Genomic DNA, 15,244 nt, shown 5'->3' with positions numbered 1-15,244 from the left:
GGGGTAAAATTGAAAAAAGATGAAAAAATTATTTTTTTGGACTTAGTAATTTTTTCGGTGTTTATCAGACTTTCAGATAGGGCAAATGTCAGTGAGCGTTCCGATTTCAGTTCCAGAGCGATTCGCCCAATGAGTCCTTGATATTTAGTCATTTTCAGCCAATTTTCTGGATTTTTGAAAATTTCACTTTTTTGTGAAAATATCCACTAAATGAGGGAATAATATGTGTGAGGGTAGCCCAGGAGAGTTCCAAATGTGTGTGGGTAGAATATATATCCCACGGGGGTAAAATTGAAAAAAGTTGAAACATTTTTTTTTTGGACTTAGTCATTTTTCCGGCGTTTATCAGATTTTCAGATAGGGCAAATGTCAGTGAGCGTTCCGATTTCAGTTCCAGAGTGATTCGCCAAATGAGTCCTTGATATTTAGTCGTTTTCAGCCAATTTTCTGGATTTTTGAAAATTTCACTTTTTTGTGAAAATATCCACTAAATGAGGGAATAATATGTGTGAGGGTAGCCCAGGAGATGTTCCAAATGTGTGTGGGTAGAATATATATCCCACGGGGGTAAAATTGAAAAAAGTTGAAAAATTATTTTTTTTGGACTTAGCCATTTTTCCGGTGTTTATCAGACTTTCAGATAGGGCAAATGTCAGTGAGCATTCCGATTTCAGTTCCAGAGCACTTCGCCCAATGAGTCCTTGACATTTAGTCGTTTTCAGCCAATATTTTGGATTTTTGAAAATTTCACTTTTTTGTGAAAATATCCACTAAATGAGGGAATAATATGTGTGAGGGTACCCCAGGAGAGTTCCAAATGTGTGTGGGTTGAATATATATCCCACAGGGGTAAAATTTAAAAAAGTTGAAAAATGTTTTTTTTTGGACTTAGTCATTTTTCCGGCGTTTATCAGACTTTCGGATAGGGCAAATGTCAGTGAGCGTTCCGATTTCAGTTCCAGAGCGATTCGCCCAATGAGTCCTTGATATTTAGTCGTTTTCAGCCAATTTTCTGGATTTTTGAAAAATTCACTTTTTTGTGAAAATATCCACTAAATGAGGGAATAATATGTGTGAGGGTACCCCAGGAGAGTTCCAAATGTGTGTGGGTAAAATATATATCCCACGGGGGTAAAATTGAAAAAAGTTGAAAAAAAATTTTTTTTGGACGTAGTAATTTTTCCGGCGTTTATCAGACTTTCAGATAGGGCAAATGTCAGTGAGCGTTCCGATTTCAGTTCCAGAGCGATTCGCCCAATGAGTCCTTGATATTTAGTTGTTTTCAGCCAATATTTTGGATTTTTGAAAATTTCACTTTTTTGTGAAAATATCCACTAAATGAGGGAATAATATTTGTGAGGGTACCCCAGGAGAGTTCCAAATGTGTGTGGGTTGAATATATATCCCACAGGGGTAAAATTGAAAAAAGTTGAAAAATATTTTTTTTTGGACTTAGTCATTTTTCCGGCGTTTATCAGACTTTCAGATAGGGCAAATGTCAGTGAGCGTTCCGATTTCAGTTCCAGAGCGATTCGCCCAATGAGTCCTTGATATTTAGTCGTTTTCAGCCAATATTTTGGATTTTTGAAAATTTCACTTTTTTGTGAAAATATCCACTAAATGAGGGAATAATATGTGTGAGGGTACCCCAGGAGTGTTCCAAATGTGTGTGGGTAGAATATATATCCCACGGGGGTAAAATTGAAAAAAGATGAAAAAATTATTTTTTTGGACTTAGTAATTTTTTCGGTGTTTATCAGACTTTCAGATAGGGCAAATGTCAGTGAGCGTTCCGATTTCAGTTCCAGAGCGATTCGCCCAATGAGTCCTTGATATTTAGTCATTTTCAGCCAATTTTCTGGATTTTTGAAAATTTCACTTTTTTGTGAAAATATCCACTAAATGAGGGAATAATATGTGTGAGGGTAGCCCAGGAGAGTTCCAAATGTGTGTGGGTAGAATATATATCCCACGGGGGTAAAATTGAAAAAAGTTTAAAAATTTTTTTTTTGGACTTAGTCATTTTTCCGGCGTTTATCAGATTTTCAGATAGGGCAAATGTCAGTGAGCGTTCCGATTTCAGTTCCAGAGTGATTCGCCAAATGAGTCCTTGATATTTAGTCGTTTTCAGCCAATTTTCTGGATTTTTGAAAATTTCACTTTTTTGTGAAAATATCCACTAAATGAGGGAATAATATGTGTGAGGGTAGCCCAGGAGATGTTCCAAATGTGTGTGGGTAGAATATATATCCCACGGGGGTAAAATTGAAAAAAGTTGAAAAATTATTTTTTTTGGACTTAGCCATTTTTCCGGTGTTTATCAGACTTTCAGATAGGGCAAATGTCAGTGAGCATTCCGATTTCAGTTCCAGAGCACTTCGCCCAATGAGTCCTTGACATTTAGTCGTTTTCAGCCAATATTTTGGATTTTTGAAAATTTCAATTTTTTGTGAAAATATCCACTAAATGAGGGAATAATATGTGTGAGGGTACCCCAGGAGAGTTCCAAATGTGTGTGGGTTGAATATATATCCCACAGGGGTAAAATTTAAAAAAGTTGAAAAATGTTTTTTTTTGGACTTAGTCATTTTTCCGGCGTTTATCAGACTTTCGGATAGGGCAAATGTCAGTGAGCGTTCCGATTTCAGTTCCAGAGCGATTCGCCCAATGAGTCCTTGATATTTAGTCGTTTTCAGCCAATTTTCTGGATTTTTGAAAAATTCACTTTTTTGTGAAAATATCCACTAAATGAGGGAATAATATGTGTGAGGGTACCCCAGGAGAGTTCCAAATGTGTGTGGGTAAAATATATATCCCACGGGGGTAAAATTGAAAAAAGTTGAAAAAAAATTTTTTTTGGACGTAGTAATTTTTCCGGCGTTTATCAGACTTTCAGATAGGGCAAATGTCAGTGAGCGTTCCGATTTCAGTTCCAGAGCGATTCGCCCAATGAGTCCTTGATATTTAGTCGTTTTCAGCCAATATTTTGGATTTTTGAAAATTTCACTTTTTTGTGAAAATATCCACTAAATGAGGGAATAATATGTGTGAGGGTACCCCAGGAGAGTTCCAAATGTGTGTGGGTTGAATATATATCCCACAGGGGTAAAATTGAAAAAAGTTGAAAAATATTTTTTTTTGGACTTAGTCATTTTTCCGGCGTTTATCAGACTTTCAGATAGGGCAAATGTCAGTGAGCGTTCCGATTTCAGTTCCAGAGCGATTCGCCCAATGAGTCCTTGATATTTAGTCGTTTTCAGCCAATATTTTGGATTTTTGAAAATTTCACTTTTTTGTGAAAATATCCACTAAATGAGGGAATAATATGTGTGAGGGTACCCCAGGAGTGTTCCAAATGTGTGTGGGTAGAATATATATCCCACGGGGGTAAAATTGAAAAAAGATGAAAAAATTATTTTTTTGGACTTAGTAATTTTTTCGGCGTTTATCAGACTTTCAGATAGGGCAAATGTCAGTGAGCGTTCCGATTTCAGTTCCAGAGCGATTCGCCCAATGAGTCCTTGATATTTAGTCGTTTTCAGCCAATATTTTGGATTTTTGAAAATTTCACTTTTTTGTGAAAATATCCACTAAATGAGGGAATAATATGTGTGAGGGTACCCCAGGAGAGTTCCAAATGTGTGTGGGTTGAATATATATCCCACAGGGGTAAAATTGAAAAAAGTTGAAAAATATTTTTTTTTGGACTTAGTCATTTTTCCGGCGTTTATCAGACTTTCAGATAGGGCAAATGTCAGTGAGCGTTCCGATTTCAGTTCCAGAGTGATTCGCCAAATGAGTCCTTGATATTTAGTCGTTTTCAGCCAATTTTCTGGATTTTTGAAAATTTCACTTTTTTGTGAAAATATCCACTAAATGAGGGAATAATATGTGTGAGGGTAGCCCAGGAGATGTTCCAAATGTGTGTGGGTAGAATATATATCCCACGGGGGTAAAATTGAAAAAAGTTGAAAAATTATTTTTTTTGGACTTAGCCATTTTTCCGGTGTTTATCAGACTTTCAGATAGGGCAAATGTCAGTGAGCATTCCGATTTCAGTTCCAGAGCACTTCGCCCAATGAGTCCTTGACATTTAGTCGTTTTCAGCCAATATTTTGGATTTTTGAAAATTTCAATTTTTTGTGAAAATATCCACTAAATGAGGGAATAATATGTGTGAGGGTACCCCAGGAGAGTTCCAAATGTGTGTGGGTTGAATATATATCCCACAGGGGTAAAATTTAAAAAAGTTGAAAAATGTTTTTTTTTGGACTTAGTCATTTTTCCGGCGTTTATCAGACTTTCGGATAGGGCAAATGTCAGTGAGCGTTCCGATTTCAGTTCCAGAGCGATTCGCCCAATGAGTCCTTGATATTTAGTCGTTTTCAGCAAATTTTCTGGATTTTTGAAAAATTCACTTTTTTGTGAAAATATCCACTAAATGAGGGAATAATATGTGTGAGGGTAGCCCAGGAGATGTTCCAAATGTGTGTGGGTAGAATATATATCCCACGGGGGTAAAATTGAAAAAAGTTGAACATTTTTTTTTTTGGACTTAGCCATTTTTCCGGCGTTTATCAGACTTTCAGATAGGGCAAATGTCAGTGAGCGTTCCGATTTCAGTTCCAGAGCGTTTCGCCCAATGAGTCCTTGATATTTAGTCATTTTCAGCCAATTTTCTGGATTTTTGAAAATTTCACTTTTTTGTGAAAATATCCACTAAATGAGGGAATAATATGCGTGAGGGCACCCCAGGAGAGTTCCAAATGTGTGTGGGTAAAATATATATCCCACGGGGGTAAAATTTAAAAAAGTTTAAAAAAATTATTTTTTGGACTTAGCCATTTTTCCGGCGTTTATCAGACTTTCAGATAGGGCAAATGTTAGTGAGCGTTCCGATTTCAGTTCCAGAGTGATTCGCCCAATGAGTCCTTGATATTTAGTTGTTTTCAGCCAATTTTCTGGATTTTTGAAAAATTCACGTTTTTGTGAAAATATCCACTAAATGAGGGAATAATATGTGTGAGGGTACCCCAGAAGAGTTCCAAATGTGTGTGGGTAGAATATATATCCCACGGGGTAAAATTGAAAAAAGTTGAAAACATTTTTTTTTTGGACTTAGTCATTTTTCCGGCGTTTATCAGACTTTCAGATAGGGCAAATGTCAGTGAGCGTTCCGATTTCAGTTCCAGAGTGATTCGCCCAATGAGTCCTTGATATTTAGTCGTTTTCAGCCAATATTTTGGATTTTTGAAAATTTCACTTTTTTGTGAAAATATCCACTAAATGAGGGAATAATATGTGTGAGGGTACCCCAGGAGTGTTCCAAATGTGTGTGGGTAGAATACATATCCCACGGGGGTAAAATTGAAAAAAGTTGAAAAAATTTTTTTTTTGGACTTAGTCATTTTTCCGGCGTTTATCAGACTTTCAGATAGGGCAAATGTCAGTGAGCGTTCCGATTTCAGTTCCAGAGCGATTCGCCCAATGAGTCCTTGATATTTAGTCGTTTTCAGCAAATTTTCTGGATTTTTGAAAAATTCACTTTTTTGTGAAAATATCCACTAAATGAGGGAATAATATGTGTGAGGGTAGCCCAGGAGATGTTCCAAATGTGTGTGGGTAGAATATATATCCCACGGGGGTAAAATTGAAAAAAGTTGAACATTTTTTTTTTTGGACTTAGCCATTTTTCCGGCGTTTATCAGACTTTCAGATAGGGCAAATGTCAGTGAGCGTTCCGATTTCAGTTCCAGAGCGTTTCGCCCAATGAGTCCTTGATATTTAGTCATTTTCAGCCAATTTTCTGGATTTTTGAAAATTTCACTTTTTTGTGAAAATATCCACTAAATGAGGGAATAATATGCGTGAGGGCACCCCAGGAGAGTACCAAATGTGTGTGGGTAAAATATATATCCCACGGGGGTAAAATTTAAAAAAGTTTAAAAAAATTATTTTTTGGACTTAGCCATTTTTCCGGCGTTTATCAGACTTTCAGATAGGGCAAATGTTAGTGAGCGTTCCGATTTCAGTTCCAGAGTGATTCGCCCAATGAGTCCTTGATATTTAGTTGTTTTCAGCCAATTTTCTGGATTTTTGAAAAATTCACGTTTTTGTGAAAATATCCACTAAATGAGGGAATAATATGTGTGAGGGTACCCCAGAAGAGTTCCAAATGTGTGTGGGTAGAATATATATCCCACGGGGTAAAATTGAAAAAAGTTGAAAACATTTTTTTTTTGGACTTAGTCATTTTTCCGGCGTTTATCAGACTTTCAGATAGGGCAAATGTCAGTGAGCGTTCCGATTTCAGTTCCAGAGTGATTCGCCCAATGAGTCCTTGATATTTAGTCGTTTTCAGCCAATATTTTGGATTTTTGAAAATTTCACTTTTTTGTGAAAATATCCACTAAATGAGGGAATAATATGTGTGAGGGTACCCCAGGAGTGTTCCAAATGTGTGTGGGTAGAATACATATCCCACGGGGGTAAAATTGAAAAAAGTTGAAAAAATTTTTTTTTTGGACTTAGTCATTTTTCCGGCGTTTATCAGACTTTCAGATAGGGCAAATGTCAGTGAGCGTTCCGATTTCAGTTCCAGAGCGATTTGCCCAATGAGTCCTTGATATTTAGTCGTTTTCAGACAATATTTTGGATTTTTGAAAATTTCACTTTTTTGTGAAAATATCCACTAAATGAGGGAATAATATGTGTGAGGGTACCCCAGGAGAGTTCCAAATGTGTGTGGGTAAAATATATATCCCACGGGGGTAAAATTTAAAAAAGTTGAAAAAAATTATTTTTTGGACTTAGCCATTTTTCCGGCGTTTATCAGACTTTCAGATAGGGCAAATGTCAGTGAGCGTTAGGATTTCAGTTCCAGAGCGATTCGCCCAATGAGTCCTTGATATTTAGTCGTTTTCAGCCAATATTTTGTCAGGACAACTAGAGTTAGCGTCAGGACAACTAGGGTTAGCGTCAGGACAACTAGGGTTAGCGTCAGGACAAGTAGGGTTAGCGTCAGGACAAGTAGGGTTAGCGTCAGGACAACTAGGGTTAGCGTCAGGACAACTAGGGTTAGCGTCACAACTAGGGTTAGCGTCATGACAACTAGGGTTAGCGTCAGGACAACTAGGGTTAGCGTCAGGACAACTAGGGTTAGCGTCAGGACAACTAGGGTTAGCGTCAGGACAACTAGGGTTAGCGTCAGGACAACTAGGGTTAGCGTCATTTCAACTAGGGTTAGCGTCAGGACAACTAGGGTTAGCATCAGGACAACTAGGGTTAGCGTCAGGACAACTAGGGTTAGCGTCAGGACAACTAGGGTTAGCATCAGGACAAGTAGGGTTAGCGTCAGGACAACTAGGGTTAGCATCAGGACAACTAGGGTTAGCGTCAGGACAAGTAGGGTTAGCGTCAGGACAACTAGGGTTTGCGTCAGGACAACTAGGGTTAGCGTCAGAACAAGTAGGGTTAGCGTCAGGACAACTAGGGTTAGCGTCAGGAAAACTAGGGTTAGCGTCAGGACAAGTAGAGTTAGCGTCAGGACAACTAGGGTTAGCGTCAGGACAACTAGGGTTAGCATCAGGACAACTAGGGTTAGCGTCAGGACAAGTAGGGTTAGCGTCAGGACAACTAGGGTTAGCGTCAGGTCAAGTAGGGTTAGCGTCAGGACAACTAGGGTTAGCGTCAGGACAACTAGGGTTAGCGTCAGGACAAGTAGGGTTAGCGTCAGAACAACTAGGGTTAGCGTCAGGACAACTAGGGTTAGCATCAGGACAAGTAGGGTTAGCGTCAGGACAACTAGGGTTAGCGTCAGGACAACTAGGGTTAGCATCAGGACATGTAGGGTTAGCGTCAGGACAACTAGGGTTAGCGTCAGGACAACTAGGGTTAGCGTCAGGACAACTAGGGTTAGCGTCAGGACAAGTAGGGTTAGCGTCAGGACAACTAGGGTTAGCGTCAGGACAACTAGGGTTAGCGTCATTTCAACTAGGGTTAGCGTCAGGACAACGAGGGTTAGCGTCAGGACAACTAGGGTTAGCGTCAGGACAACTAGAGTTAGCGTCAGGACAACTAGGGTTAGCGTCAGGACAACTAGGGTTAGCGTCAGGACAAGTAAGGTTAGCGTCAGGACAAGTAGGGTTAGCGTCAGGACAAGTAGGGTTAGCATCAGGACAACTAGGGTTAGCGTCAGGACAACTAGGGTTAGCGTCAGGACAACTAGGGTTAGCATCAGGACAACTAGGGTTAGCGTCACAACTAGGGTTAGCGTCAGGACAACTAGGGTTAGCGTCAGGACAACTAGGGTTAGCGTCAGGACAACTAGGGTTAGCGTCAGGACAACTAGGGTTAGCGTCAGGACAACTAGGGTTAGCGTCAGAACATGTAGGGTTAGCGACAGGACAACTATGGTTAGCGTCAGGACAACTAGGGTTAGCGTCAGGACAACTAGGGTTAGCGTCAGGACAAGTAGGGTTAGCGTCAGGACAACTAGGGTTAGCGTCAGGACAACTAGGGTTAGCGTCAGGACAACTAGGGTTAGCGTCATTTCAACAAGGGTTAGCGTCAGGACAACTAGGGTTAGCGTCAGGACAACTAGGGCTAGCGTCAGGACAACTAGGGTTAGCGTCAGGACAACTAGGGTTAGCGTCAGGACAACTAGAGTTAGCGTCAGGACAACTAGGGATAGCGTCAGGACAACTAGGGTTAGCTTCAGGACAACTAGGGTTAGCGTCAGGACAAGTAGGGTTAGCGTCAGGACAAGTAGGGTTAGCGTCAGGACAAGTAGGGTTAGCGTCAGGACAACTAGGGTTAGCGTCAGGACAACTAGGGTTAGCATCAGGACGACTAGGGTTAGCGTCAGGACGACTAGGGTTAGCATCAGGACGACTAGGGTTAGCGTCAGGACAACTAGGGTTAGCGTTAGGACAACTAGTGTTAGCGTCAGGACAACTAGGGTTAGCGTCAGGACAACTAGGGTTAGCGTCAGGACAACTAGGGTTAGCGTCAGGACAAGTAGGGTTAGCGTCAGGACAACTAGGGTTAGCGTCAGGACAATTAGTGTTAGCGTCAGGACAACTAGGGTTAGCGTCAGGACAACTAGGGTTAGCGTCAGGACAAGTAGGGTTAGCGTCAGGACAAGTAGGGTTAGCGTTATGACAAGTAGGGTTAGCGTCAGGACAACTAGGGTTAGCGTCAGGACAACTAGGGTTAGCGTCAGGACAAGTAGGGTTAGCGTCAGGACAACTAGGGTTAGCGTCAGGACAACTAGGGTTAGCGTCAGGACAAGTAGGGTTAGCGTCAGGACAACTAGGGTTATCGTCAGGACAAGTAGGGTTAGCGTCAGGACAAGTAGGGTTAGCGTCAGGACAAGTAGGGTTAGCGTCAGGACAACTAGGGTTAGCGTCAGGACAACTAGGGTTAGCGTCAGGACAACTAGGGTTAGCGTCATTTCAACTAGGGTTAGCGTCAGGACAACTAGGGTTAGCGTCAGGACAACTAGGGTTAGCGTCAGGACAACTAGGGTTAGCGTCACAACTAGGGTTAGCGTCAGGACAACTAGGGTTAGCGTCACGACAACTAGGGTTAGCGTCAGGACAACTATGGTTAGCGTCAGGACAACTAGGGTTAGCGTCAGGACAACTAGGGTTAGCGTCAGGACATGTAGGGTTAGCGTCAGGACAACTAGGGTTAGCGTCAGGACAACTAGGGTTAGCGTCATTTCAACTAGGGTTAGCGTCAGGACAACTAGGCTTAGCGTCAGGACAACTAGGGTTAGCGTCAGGACAACTAGGGTTAGCGTCAGGACAAGTAGGGTTAGCGTCAGGACAACTAGGGTTAGCGTCAGGACAAGTAGGGTTAGCGTCAGGACAACTAGGGTTAGCGTCAGGACAAGTAGGGTTAGCGTCAGGACAACTAGGGTTAGCGTCAGGACAACTAGGGTTAGCGTCAGGACAACTAGGGTTAGCGTCAGGACAAGTAGGGTTAGCGTCAGGACAACTAGGGTTAGCGTCAGGACAAGTAGGGTTAGCGTCAGGACAACTAGGGTTAGCGTCAGGACAACTAGGGTTAGCGTCAGGACAACTAGGGTTAGCGTCATTTCAACTAGGGTTAGCGTCAGGACAACTAGGGTTAGCGTCAGGACAACTAGGGTTAGCGTCAGGACAACTAGGGTTAGCGTCACAACTAGGGTTAGCGTCAGGACAACTAGGGTTAGCGTCACGACAACTAGGGTTAGCGTCAGGACAACTAGGGTTAGCGTCAGGACAACTAGGGTTAGCGTCAGGACAACTAGGGTTAGCGTCAGGACAACTAGGGTTAGCGTCAGGACAACTAGGGTTAGCGTCATTTCAACTAGGGTTAGCGTCAGGACAACTAGGCTTAGCGTCAGGACAACTAGGGTTAGCGTCAGGACAACTAGGGTTAGCGTCAGGACTAGTAGGGTTAGCGTCAGGACAACTAGGGTTAGCGTCAGGACAAGTAGGGTTAGCGTCAGGACAACTAGGGTTAGCGTCAGGACAACTAGGGTTAGCGTCAGGACAACTAGGGTTAGCGTCAGGACAAGTAGGGTTAGCGTCAGGACAACTAGGGTTAGCGTCAGGACAAGTAGGGTTAGCGTCAGGACAACTAGGGTTAGCGTCAGGACAAGTAGGGTTAGCGTCAGGACAACTAGGGTTAGCGTCAGGACAACTAGGGTTAGCGTCAGGACAACTAGGGTTAGCGTCATTTCAACTAGGGTTAGCGTCAGGACAACTAGGGTTAGCGTCAGGACAACTAGGGTTAGCATCAGGACAACTAGGGTTAGCGTCACAACTAGGGTTAGCATCAGGACAACTAGGGTTAGCGTCACGACAACTAGGGTTAGCGTCAGGACAACTAGGGTTAGCGTCAGGACAACTAGGGTTAGCGTCAGGACAACTAGGGTTAGCGTCAGGACATGTAGGGTTAGCGTCAGGACAACTAGGGTTAGCGTCAGGACAACTAGGGTTAGCGTCAGGACAACTAGGGTTAGCGTCATTTCAACTAGGGTTAGCGTCAGGACAACTAGGCTTAGCGTCAGGACAACTAGGGTTAGCGTCAGGACAACTAGGGTTAGCGTCAGGACAAGTAGGGTTAGCGTCAGGACAACTAGGGTTAGCGTCAGGACAAGTAGGGTTAGCGTCAGGACAACTAGGGTTAGCGTCAGGACAAGTAGGGTTAGCGTCAGGACAACTAGGGTTAGCGTCAGGACAACTAGGGTTAGCGTCATTTCAACTAGGGTTAGCGTCAGGACAACTAGGTTTAGCGTCAGGACAACTAGGGTTAGCGTCACGACAACTAGGGTTAGCGTCAGGACAACTAGGGTTAGCGTCAGGACAAGTAGGGTTAGCGTCAGGACAACTAGGGTTAGCGTCAGGACAATTAGTGTTAGCGTCAGGACAACTAGGGTTAGCGTCAGGACAACTAGGGTTAGCGTCAGGACAACTAGGGTTAGCGTCAGGACAAGTAGGGTTAGCGTCATGACAAGTAGGGTTAGCGTCAGGACAACTAGGGTTAGCGTCAGGACAACTAGGGTTAGCGTCAGGACAAGTAGGGTTAGCGTCAGGACAACTAGGGTTAGCGTCAGGACAACTAGGGTTAGCGTCAGGACAAGTAGGGTTAGCGTCAGGACAACTAGGGTTAGCGTCAGGACAAGTAGGGTTAGCGTCAGGACAACTAGGGTTAGCGTCAGGACAAGTAGGGTTAGCGTCAGGACAACTAGGGTTAGCGTCAGGACAACTAGGGTTAGCATCAGGACAACTAGGGTTAGCGTCATTTCAACTAGGGTTAGCGTCAGGACAACTAGGGTTAGCGTCAGGACAACTAGGGTTAGCGTCAGGACAACTAGGGTTAGCGTCACAACTAGGGTTAGCGTCAGGACAACTAGGGTTAGCGTCAGGACAAGTAGGGTTAGCGTCAGGACAACTAGGGTTAGCGTCAGGACAAGTAGGGTTAGCGTCAGGACAACTAGGGTTAGCGTCAGGACAACTAGGGTTAGCGTCAGGACAACTAGGGTTAGCGTCATTTCAACTAGGGTTAGCGTCAGGACAACTAGGGTTAGCGTCAGGACAACTAGGGTTAGCGTCAGGACAACTAGGGTTAGCGTCACAACTAGGGTTAGCGTCAGGACAACTAGGGTTAGCGTCACGACAACTAGGGTTAGCGTCAGGACAACTAGGGTTAGCGTCAGGACAACTAGGGTTAGCGTCAGGACAACTAGGGTTAGCGTCAGGACAACTAGGGTTAGCGTCAGGACAACTAGGGTTAGCGTCAGGACAACTAGGGTTAGCGTCATTTCAACTAGGGTTAGCGTCAGGACAACTAGGCTTAGCGTCAGGACAACTAGGGTTAGCGTCAGGACAACTAGGGTTAGCGTCAGGACAAGTAGGGTTAGCGTCAGGACAACTAGGGTTAGCGTCAGGACAAGTAGGGTTAGCGTCAGGACAACTAGGGTTAGCGTCAGGACAACTAGGGTTAGCGTCAGGACAACTAGGGTTAGCGTCAGGACAAGTAGGGTTAGCATCAGGACAACTAGGGTTAGCGTCAGGACAAGTAGGGTTAGCGTCAGGACAACTAGGGTTAGCGTCAGGACAAGTAGGGTTAGCGTCAGGACAACTAGGGTTAGCGTCAGGACAACTAGGGTTAGCGTCAGGACAACTAGGGTTAGCGTCATTTCAACTAGGGTTAGCGTCAGGACAACTAGGGTTACCGTCAGGACAACTAGGGTTAGCGTCAGGACAACTAGGGTTAGCGTCACAACTAGGGTTAGCGTCAGGACAACTAGGGTTAGCGTCACGACAACTAGGGTTAGCGTCAGGACAACTAGGGTTAGCGTCAGGACAACTAGGGTTAGCGTCAGGACAACTAGGGTTAGCGTCAGGACATGTAGGGTTAGCGTCAGGACATGTAGGGTTAGCGTCAGGACAACTAGGGTTAGCGTCAGGACAACTAGGGTTAGCGTCAGGACAACTAGGGTTAGCGTCAGGACATGTAGGGTTAGCGTCAGGACAACTAGGGTTAGCGTCAGGACAACTAGGGTTAGCGTCATTTCAACTAGGGTTAGCGTCAGGACAACTAGGCTTAGCGTCAGGACAACTAGGGTTAGCGTCAGGACAACTAGGGTTAGCGTCAGGACAAGTAGGGTTAGCGTCAGGACAACTAGGGTTAGCATCAGGACAACTAGGGTTAGCGTCAGGACAATTAGGGTTAGCGTCATTTCAACTAGGGTTAGCGTCAGGACAACTAGGGTTAGCGTCAGGACAACTAGGGTTAGCGTCAGGACAACTAGGCTTAGCGTCAGGACAACTTGGGTTAGCGTCAGGACAACTAGGGTTAGCGTCAGGACAAGTAGGGTTAGCGTCAGGACAAGTAGGGTTAGCGTCAGGACAACTAGGGTTAGCGTCAGGACAACTAGGGTTAGCGTCAGGACGACTAGGGTTAGCGTCAGGACGACTAGGGTTAGCGTCAGGACGACTAGGGTTAGCGTCAGGACAACTAGGGGTAGCGTCAGGACAACTAGTGTTAGCATCAGGACAACTAGGGTTAGCGTCAGGACAACTAGGGTTAGCGTCAGGACAACTAGGGTTAGCGTCAGGACAAGTAGGGTTAGCGTCAGGACAACTAGGGTTAGCGTCAGGACAACTAGGGTTAGCGTCAGGACAATTAGTGTTAGCGTCAGGACAACTAGGGTTAGCGTCAGGACAACTAGTGTTAGCATCAGGACAACTAGGGTTAGCGTCAGGACAACTAGGGTTAGCGTCAGGACAACTAGGGTTAGCGTCAGGACAAGTAGGGTTAGCGTCAGGACAACTAGGGTTAGCGTCAGGACAAGTAGGGTTAGCGTCAGGACAATTAGTGTTAGCGTCAGGACAACTAGGGTTAGCGTCAGGACAACTAGGGTTAGCGTCAGGACAACTAGGGTTAGCATCAGGACAAGTAGGGTTAGCGTCATGACAAGTAGGGTTAGCGTCAGGACAACTAGGGTTAGCGTCAGGACAAGTAGGGTTAGCGTCAGGACAACTAGGGTTAGCGTCAGGACAAGTAGGGTTAGCGTCAGGACAACTAGGGTTAGCGTCAGGACAACTAGGGTTAGCGTCAGGACAAGTAGGGTTAGCGTCAGGACAAGTAGGGTTAGCGTCAGGACAACTAGGGTTAGCATCAGGACAACTAGGGTTAGCGTCAGGACAACTAGGGTTAGCGTCAGGACAACTAGGGTTAGCGTCAGGACAACTAGGGTTAGCGTCAGGACAACTAGGGTTAGCGTCAGGACAACCAGGGTTAGCGTCAGGACAACCAGGGTTAGCGTCAGGACAAGTAGGGTTAGCGTCAGGACATCTAGGGTTAGCGTCAGGACAACTAGGGTTAGCATCAGGACAACTAGGGTTAGCGTCAGGACAACTAGGGTTAGCGTCAGGACATGTAGGGTTAGCGTCAGGACAACTAGGGTTAGAGTCAGGACAACTAGGGTTAGCGTCAGGACAACTAGGGTTAGCGTCAGGACAACTAGGGTTAGCGTCAGGACAAGTAGGGTTAGCGTCAGGACAACTAGGGTTAGCGTCAGGACAACTAGGGTTAGCGTCAGGACAACTAGGCTTAGCGTCAGGACAACTTGGGTTAGCGTCAGGACAACTAGGGTTAGCGTCAGGACAAGTAGGGTTAGCGTCAGGACAAGTAGGGTTAGCGTCAGGACAACTAGGGTTAGCGTCAGGACAACTAGGGTTAGCGTCAGGACGACTAGGGTTAGCGTCAGGACGACTAGGGTTAGCGTCAGGACGACTAGGGTTAGCGTCAGGACAACTAGGGTTAGCGTCAGGACAACTAGTGTTAGCATCAGGACAACTAGGGTTAGCGTCAGGACAACTAGGGTTAGCGTCAGGACAACTAGGGTTAGCGTCAGGACAAGTAGGGTTAGCGTCAGGACAACTAGGGTTAGCGTCAGGACAACTAGGGTTAGCGTCAGGACAATTAGTGTTAGCGTCAGGACAACTAGGGTTAGCGTCAGGACAACTAGTGTTAGCATCAGGACAACTAGGGTTAGCGTCAGGACAACTAGGGTTAGCGTCAGGACAACTAGGGTTAGCGTCAGGACAACTAGGGTTAGCGTCAGGACAAGTAGGGTTAGCGTCAGGACAACTAGGGTTAGCGTCAGGACAATTAGTGTTAGCGTCAGGACAACTAGGGTTAGCGTCAGGACAACTAGGGTTAGCGTCAGGACAACTAGAGT

Source organism: Phyllobates terribilis, unplaced genomic scaffold (genome assembly GCF_046119375.1).
Source record: "Phyllobates terribilis strain yellow unplaced genomic scaffold, ASM4611937v1 Scaffold_9__5_contigs__length_417890890, whole genome shotgun sequence".
Taxonomy (NCBI): Eukaryota; Metazoa; Chordata; class Amphibia; order Anura; family Dendrobatidae; genus Phyllobates; species Phyllobates terribilis.
Note: the sequence above shows the minus strand (reverse complement) of the source record.